At 44.6% G+C, this 8,196-nt stretch overlaps 1 protein-coding gene across 5 annotated transcripts in view; it reads left to right on the top strand.

Annotated features, from left to right (window-relative positions):
- Nucleotides 1-1,744: 1,744 nt before the first annotated feature.
- OPTN (optineurin) overlaps nucleotides 1,745-8,196 on the top strand; it is a 40,278-nt gene continuing 33,826 nt past the window's right edge. Inside the window, exons 1-2 of one of the 5 annotated variants that reach the window (XM_027559924.1) lie at nucleotides 1,754-1,971; nucleotides 5,955-5,961. The gene's annotated coding sequence lies outside the window, so the exon portion shown is untranslated. Of the gene's footprint in view, nucleotides 1,972-2,238; nucleotides 2,403-5,762; nucleotides 5,854-5,954; nucleotides 5,962-8,196 lie in introns of those variants that run through there. The other 4 variants (XM_027559925.1, XM_027559923.1, XM_027559928.1 and 1 more) reach the window with 4 other exon arrangements.

The raw sequence follows: 8,196 nt of genomic DNA, 5'->3' as shown, positions 1-8,196 counted from the left end.
GACAGTCTTGTGTATAACACCGACCCCCACCAGCCATTCCCCAACCATCCCATCTCCCCCCTGCCCCTCTAATGAGTATTAGATTCTCTGATACTCATTTTCTCTCTCCTTGGTGGTTTAGTTGCCAAGTTGTGTGGACTTTTTGGGAGCCCATGGACAGTAGCCCACCAGGCTCCTTTTGTCCATGGATTTTCCTGGCAAGAATACTGGAGTGGGTTGCCATTTCCTTCTCCAAGGGATCTTCCTCACCCAGGGATCAAACCTGGGATTCCTGCATTGCAGATGGATTCTATTTAAAATAATGGAAGTAAGGCAGCAGAGTTGACTTGCCCCTAACAAGCCCAGGAGGGACTGGAACTGGGTGTGGGGCAGGCCCTGATTTGCTTGTCCTCTCTACCTTGAGTGGGCTTCTCTGGTAGCTCAGAGGGTAAAGCATCTGCCTGCAATGTGGGAGACCTGGGTTCAATCCCTGGGTCAGAAAGATCCCCTGGAGACGGGAATGGCAACCCACTCTAGTATTCTTGCCTGGAGAATCCCATGTACGGAGGGGCCTGGTAGGCTACAGTCCACATGGTCTCAAAGAGTCTGACACGACGGAGCGACTTTACTTTCTTTCTACCTTGAGCAGGAGGTTAAATCTCAGGATGGTGTTAAGGGCCGGGTAAGAAGAGCTGGCCTGGAGCAGGCCGTCTAAATAGAGGAGTTGAATCTCTAAATAGAGGAGTTGAATCCTTCAGGATACCAGGAGAGGGCGCGTTTCCCTTTTTTCTATTTGGATTAGGGTTGTGTGTAGGGGTTTTTTTTGTCTGGGTTTTTTTTTTTTTTTTTTTTTTTCGTTTCTAACCAGAGAGCAGCTTCGATGTGCATCAATGTGCTTGGCATCCCGCTGATTTAAGCGGCGTCAGCCACTTCATTCATAAATTAAGTTCTCTCTTGTGATGTCCTTCTTGGTCTTCGGCACAAACCTGCCCCTAGGCCCTCTCTCCCTTAATTTTTGTTTTCTTATCTTACACCGGGGGCCTATTACCGGGAGAACCGGCCGCACTGGCTTGGCCCAGACCCTGACCTTGGGATCAGACGCCTGTGTCTGCGCCCTTGCTAATCCCTTCTTGCAGTGTTTAGTTTGCAAACCAGGGCGGCTCTCCCTCTTTCTGTGTCTTGTTTCCTCCCATTTCACTCTGTCGTGTCCAGAGGCATCCACCCTCCTCTAGTTCAGTAAATCAGTACCACTGCTTTTCAGATACAATCCAGGTTAATCCAGGAATCCCACCTGTCTGGAGCATTTGAAGCCTCTGTGTGTCAACGGTTGGCCTGTTCCCCGGCAACAAAAGCCTCAGAAAAATCCTGCTGGCTCTGTGTTTTTAATTAAAAGTCTGTTTCAAGGGCAAAATCGGGTGGAAAGCAGTGCGTGCTCAATTAACTGTATCTAAATGTAAGCCCTTTAACAAGAGACTGAGGGTTCATCTCCCTCTTTCTGTGGGATGCAGCGACCCCCTGTGGCTCGACTTCTAAAAGGACTTTCTTCGACGACGACCGATTGCTCACACTTCATTTACTTAACAGTTTGCTTTAATTAACCCCGTCCTTCACGGCCGTCACACTAACACCTTGGCGCAGTCTGCATTAACCCGGCTCGGGGCCTTGACCACGGGCTGGTGGAGGAAAAAGGAGGGGCGGAGCGCTGGGGCGGGGCCTACGGGGTTGGCCTACCGAAGGGCGGGGCCTGAGGGGCAGGGCCTGATGGGCGGGGCCTGGGAAATTCCCGGGTGGAGATGAGTAGGCTGGCGCGGCGGTCAGCTGAGCAGCGCTGGGCGGGGTCGCGAGGCCGCAAATCAACCTAAAGCTCCCCAACCCCCGCCGCTGCCCCGGCGGGTCTCCTGCTTGGCGTCTGCCTCTGGGTCCGGAGCCCTCTCCCAGCGGGCATCATGCCGAGGAAGCAGTGACCCGAGGGAGGCCGGAGCCCGGGCGCCGGTGAGCTAGGGCCGGGGGGCGGGCAGGGTCTCCCTTTCCGCCCTGGAAGCTGTTCCGAAGCCCCCTTCCCTGCGACCCGGAGCCGGTAGGGACATGGGTGGCGAGGGGTGGGGCGTCTCCTCCAGTGGGACGGCGGCGCTTGCTAGGAGGGTTTCCAGGCCCTGGCGATCTTGACCTGGTGCCAAAGGGCAGCAGGGGCGTCCATCCCAAAGTGCCCTTCCCCCTTTTTTACCCGCCAGGCTGGCCGCAGGTGACTTCCTCTGTAGGTCATGAAGGTGGTTTAAGGGTGACATGCTTCCGCAGATTGGGGATGATTATACAGCCGGTTCTTCATTATAAGAGAAGGGGTTAAGGACACACCTTCGAGAGACGTAAAAACTAGCTCCACGAGAAGACCCAGTACACTGAAGAGCCAGTGGCCGCTCTCTAAGGTGATGGGATTACTGAACAGCTGAAAGGAATCTTCATAAACCGTTGTGTCTGGGGGAGCTTGTGTGTGTGTTTGTGTGTGTAGGTATAGATACATACGTAGAGAATATGAATATTTGCTGAGGCGAGAATCTCAGAGGGGTTGTTTCTGTTGTGTAAGCAGTAGGCAGTAAGCATCACTAAGAGAAAATGTAACTCAGGTTCCAGCTAGGCTCCTTCCTCCTCCAGGAAAACTGTTGTTGGAAATTATGTGCCACAGAACTGCGTAAGGTTGAAGTGGGAAACCGAAACTTTGAACATCAAAAGCCTAGGATCGATCTGGTTAAGCAAGCGTCACTATTAGCAATGGGTTTCCGTGGTGGCTCCGTGGTAAAGAATCCTCCTGCAATGCAGGAGATGCAGGTTTCTGGGGAAGGAAATGGTAACCCACTCCAGTATCCTTGCCTGGGAAATACTAAACAATTATTAACAGAAGAACCTTTCATGCTTGCTCCTTGACTGAAGGAGAGAAGAGCAAGGGGGCCCTGGCCACCTCCCCCAACTCCAAGATAGGCCCAGTTTGGAAGGGACTGGCCAGGTGTAGTATTTTTTTTTTCTTTTTTGGTAATTGACCACAAGTTGCATATTATGCTGTGGACTCTGACTAAACACCAAAAAAAAAAAAAAAAAAACAAAATCAGACTGTATTTTTGAAAGGAACTGGTCATTGTTTTACCTTCCCATGCGATCCCCCACCTTAGGTAGAGGCACAGGTGTCTTCTCTTCTCCCAGCCTCACTCTTTCTGAATTTTATAAAGACTTGGAGTGTTTGGTATGTTCTTTGGAATTTATGGAATAGTAAATTCAAAGGAAAAGAGGGAAATTAAACTGTGTTTTGAAAATAAAATCTGTTTCACTCAGAAAAAAAATTAAGTTTTCTTTTTCATTTTGACATATGTATATATGGGTTGAGTGATGAAATACGTGTTATGAAATGACGCCCAGATACCTTTGTAGTGATGTTTTTAAAATAGTAATTTTCAAAATAAGTTTAGTTCAAGAATCTGGAAATGAGTGCCATTGAAAAACTGTAGGAAAAACTCGTAATACTAGTTATGTTGGATTTGTTGCCTACTGAGCAGAAAGTGTTTTACAAGTGTAAGGCTTTTACTTCATAACTTGATAGTTTCATTTGATTTCAACAAATGTTTACTGAGAGCCTGCTCTCGGTGTGTCAGTCTCTAGGAACAATAAACACCTTGACTTAGGTTTGATGGGAAAGTTGACTGGCATGGGATAATACAGTACTTTGCATAAAAGAACCAAGCGACTGAAATACATAAAGCACTACTGGGTACTCAGAGGAAAGTGTAGGTCTTTTTACATAAGACAGCTATTTGAGCTGGACGTTAAACTGTCCAGTAGACGTTTGCCAGGGTAATAGCAAGTCTAGGCATCTCGAGGAAGGATAGAAAAGCAAAAGAAGGCCAGAAACTGTGAACTCTTTAATGTGCCCCAGGCATGAGTGGTGTTGGTGACAGGAGATGGTACTGGTGGGTAAGTGGGGGCCAGACTCTGAAAAGCCGTGTTTGCTTTGCTCGGGAGCTGGAGCTCTGTCTGTATGGGAAGGGTAAAAGTAGGAGGATGCTCTTATGCTGGGGAAGAAACCATGGAGGTACTGGGGCTGCAATGGAAAGAGATGAGTCAGACAATGGAGGAAGCTATGTAAATTGATCAGCATCTATTTGTTGAACCCCCATATGTTTCTAGGAATGTTCTGGGTGCTAGAGACAGTGCAGTGAACAGAATAGACAAAAGCCCTTTCCTCTATGGAAGACAACATTGCTGTAGGCCAGATAAGACAAGAGAACCTGACCTAAGCTGGTGGAGATTGAGAGGAAGTGGGAGTGACAGGACTGGGTGACCCTTTAGATTCGAGGGAAGAGGAAATAGGAGTCATCAAGTGTAGCTCCTGCCCTGGTAGATGAGGCTAAGTCTTTTTCCATTTTCTGTATGTCCAAAAGTCAGACTGCCATTTCTGGCATAAAAGGTAAGGCCTCTTTTGCCCCGTAATAGGGTGTGTACTTTGAGTTCTTTTTCCAGGATTGTGAAGAATTTTGTTGGTGCAATCTTAGAATGTTACTCAATCCCCTTGAAAAGCCAAGCCCGAATCTGCCAATAGCCAACTATTCTCTACGGTCAGGAAATAGGTTTTCACTGTTTAAAACTAATTTTTGCGTGTGAGGGGTAAACCTGGGAGTACTTAGCAAATTCAGAGAATCAGCCACACCAGGGTAAGGGCATGGGTTTATTCTGTATTATTCTTGCTAGTCCAAAGTCCAGTGGGTGGAAGTCAGTATAAGGCAGATTTTTGTTGGATACAAAATGACTCTGGCAGTCACCAGCCATCCTGGAATAGAATGGGCAGTTGCCTGCTAAGGTCATGTGCCTATTTCTTCTGTCGTTGAAGTCATTCAAGCCTGGTCTATATGCCCATCTGCCATGGAAACCAGCAGGACATTCTTGCATCAAATAAGAAGTTGGGCAGGGTCATTTTTAAGACCGACTCAGGAATGCAATTCAAGCTCATGCCTACAAAGCCAAGTCACTGCTATAATTACTTGACCTCTGGAATTAAGAAGGATTATTATAATCAGGAATTCAAATAGCGAATCTGGCAATAAAATCTAGAGATTTTGCTTTTGATTTCCACCTTCCAGGTGGTTCCCATTCTTCCTCATTGGTGAAATCTTGACATATCCATGCTTAATTATTAATTCACCCTTCTGCCTAGAAATGATGCATTTCTGATTCAGATTGGTTGGGTTTTTATGAGAAATTCAGTTACTAAGCAGGCAGAACCTTGCAGTAAATGGCTTAGGTCCAGTTTCCATTACCTTTAAGGATGTTTGTATGTAAGGATTTAAGGATTTAATCCTATCTGCATTTTCTCAATTGAAAATAGTTCAAGGGGATGCTAAACATTTAGAGAATTCAGCTTTCTCTACCTGGCATTCTACAAGTAGACATCACACATATACACTGTATTGTGACAGCTTCTAATGATGGCCCCTCAAATATTTAAAATCATAAAATGCACTTTGAGTCACCAAAAATCAATTAAATTGCTTTTAGCAAAAGTTTGGTTATAGTATTTATATGCTTATGTTTGGCATTTATGCTAACTTCTTATTGCTATGATGTTTAAATAACCAAATAATTTTTTTCTAGCAATGCTGCATAACAAAGAATTCACTATAATTGGGACAGGCATTTGTATTAGTGAGAGAGGGTAGCATGACCATGAGGGTACTGGGATATATGTGTAGAACAGTGGGAACTAGACCATGATCTTGATAGAACCTTAAAAATACTTTTTACAGCTCTTTTGAGCCAAAAGCAACCATAATGATCATCATTTGCTAGACAAGTCAGTAAACCATCGCAGGAGGTCTTCTCAAGGTCACACATCTGGTTAGTGTCTTCCAGTTTATTTTTGTATTGTCTCCCTTATTATAACTCTGTTTTTTGTTTTGTTTTTTTTCCTCATGCTCTATTAAAACCTGGGCAACCAGAAAGTTGGTAAGCAGAACTGGTTTTAATTGTTATGGTTGTATCTCAAGTCTTGGTGGAGATATAACAAAAAGTCAAGGATGAAAAGTATCTAAAGGAACCGTACTTCTTCCCCTTCCCTTCCCTCCTCTCTCCTCCCTTCTGTTCATGCATCCCCTCCCCTCATCTTTCCCTCTGCTTTAGATACTTTTTTTTAATCTGTTAAATGTTTCCTTTTACTTTTGAAAAGTATAGTCTAATCCTTGAAAATTTGAGGAAATTTAATATTGACAAGTGAATAAAACATGTTACAAGGATTTTGCCTTTGTCAGGTATTTAGAATTCTCTGCAAAATAGATAGGAGCACTTTTTATTTAGTAAAAACCCATTTTTATGAAATTTCAGCTCCAGCATAGTTCTGTGAAAAAGTGAGTTTTATGGAAAGCCAGAAACTGGCTTTTTCCAAATTATTATCATCCAAATTATTTTATGCAAAATAACCCAAATAATTTTATTGGGGAAAACAAAAGTAGTCTCTTCTGGTCACCTCATGCCAAGAAACAGCACACTTCGGCAGTGTACCTCTTTCTTAATAATCAGGATATGTAAAACACAGCTGCTTTCAAAAGACTTAGAATGCTTTATCCATGTTTAACACTTCATAGAATCGCCATCCTCATTAAAGAATTCCAAGGATGCCTTTCCTGTGCTGGCTGCTCTAGAGAAGTCAGCAGGCCGTCAGTGCCAGGGCCCGCTCTCCCCTCAGCAGTGGCACTGTCTCTAATCCTACAGGTATCTTGCACTGTCTCTAATCCTATAGGTGCCTTTAGACCGAGAGCAGATCAGTAGGCTCTCAGTTCTGGGAGGGCTCCAGAGAGCCCAGGAATTGCCTCCTGCCAGAGTGGGGAAGAAGCAGTGCTCTGCCCTCCGAGGGTTTGTTGCATTCACTTACGAGCACTAATAGCTGGTACTTTCCCCAGCTTCTCCCCTCACACATTGAGGAACTTAACAAAAACCATAACCAAAGTGTCCCTGGTAGTCTCTTAGAGAAACAGTCGTTTGTACTTGGCCCTCCTGCCAGCAGTGCCAGGTTCCTTTGGCACGTGTGGGAGCTATTTACAAGGATGTGGTTCTTGGGACACAGTGACAATGTAAGTTAGTAGTAAGTAACCTGTTTGTAAGCAATTCATTGCTAAGAAGTAGGAAGAAAAAGGCTTCTGGAAGCCTTAGTTATTTGTTTAAGATTGCTGGTAGTGCAGGATGCATGGATGAGGTAGAATCTGAACTTTGGGTAAGTTGAATGGGGCAGCCTCGCACGCTCATCTAGAGCACACACCCAGAGGTTATGACACAGTGCTAGATGAGAGAGCACTTCTCTCCCCTCAGCTTCCAGTGACCCTGCAGTGCCTCATGAAAAGACGAATCATCATCTTTGTGAAATGTGGAAATGAAAACATTTGCCCACAGTCTTTGATTTCTGTGCTCGCTGAGGTGTGGTAGGCCATACAGAAATACAGTTGGGATATACCCATCTATCTTATTTATGGGAAGGGCATACACACTCCAGTAGTCTTGCCTGGAGAATCACATGGACAGAGGAGCCTGGCATGCTACCGTCCCTGGGGTCGCAGAGTCAGACACGGCTGAGCAACTAACCCTGCATTTTATTTGTGGCCACAGTGACCCCTTTACAAATTATATGCTTAAAATAGTCTCAGAATATGCAACAACTAAGCAAGATTTTCTTAGTCTTTTTAGCGTGATTTGCAAAAGTAAACTATGAAAGCCTAGATATTCAGTGGTACCTTCATTGTATGAGAGGGCTGGGTTTTAGAATCATCCTTAATGCTCGATTGTGCCTTTCATTAAGTGACCTTGGATGAGCTCCATGAATTCAGCTCTGTCACCCAGGAAATACCCATCTAGTTGAGTTTTAGTGAGGATTAGACCTTGACACTCTGGTGTGATGATTGAGCACATAGTAATTATCTGAAATATGTTAGTTCTCCCCTTCCTCTTAGCCAAAAATATGAGAAATAAAATATGGAGATTCTGTAACAGTTAATTATTGAGATATAATTCATATACCATAGTTCACCCAAAATATGGAGATTTGAGCTTAAAACATTTTTCTGGGAAAAAATCAACTTCATAATACTTTGCCCACATCTACAAATACATACACAGAAACCCTCTTGAACACTTCATATTAGGATTTCTTACCATCTTGATATTATTCCCATCTCTTCCTCCTCCATCATCCAC

Source organism: Bos indicus x Bos taurus, chromosome 13 (assembly GCF_003369695.1).
Source record: "Bos indicus x Bos taurus breed Angus x Brahman F1 hybrid chromosome 13, Bos_hybrid_MaternalHap_v2.0, whole genome shotgun sequence".
NCBI classification, from domain to species: domain Eukaryota; kingdom Metazoa; phylum Chordata; class Mammalia; order Artiodactyla; family Bovidae; genus Bos; species Bos indicus x Bos taurus.
This window is presented reverse-complemented; position numbering and strand designations above follow the sequence as displayed.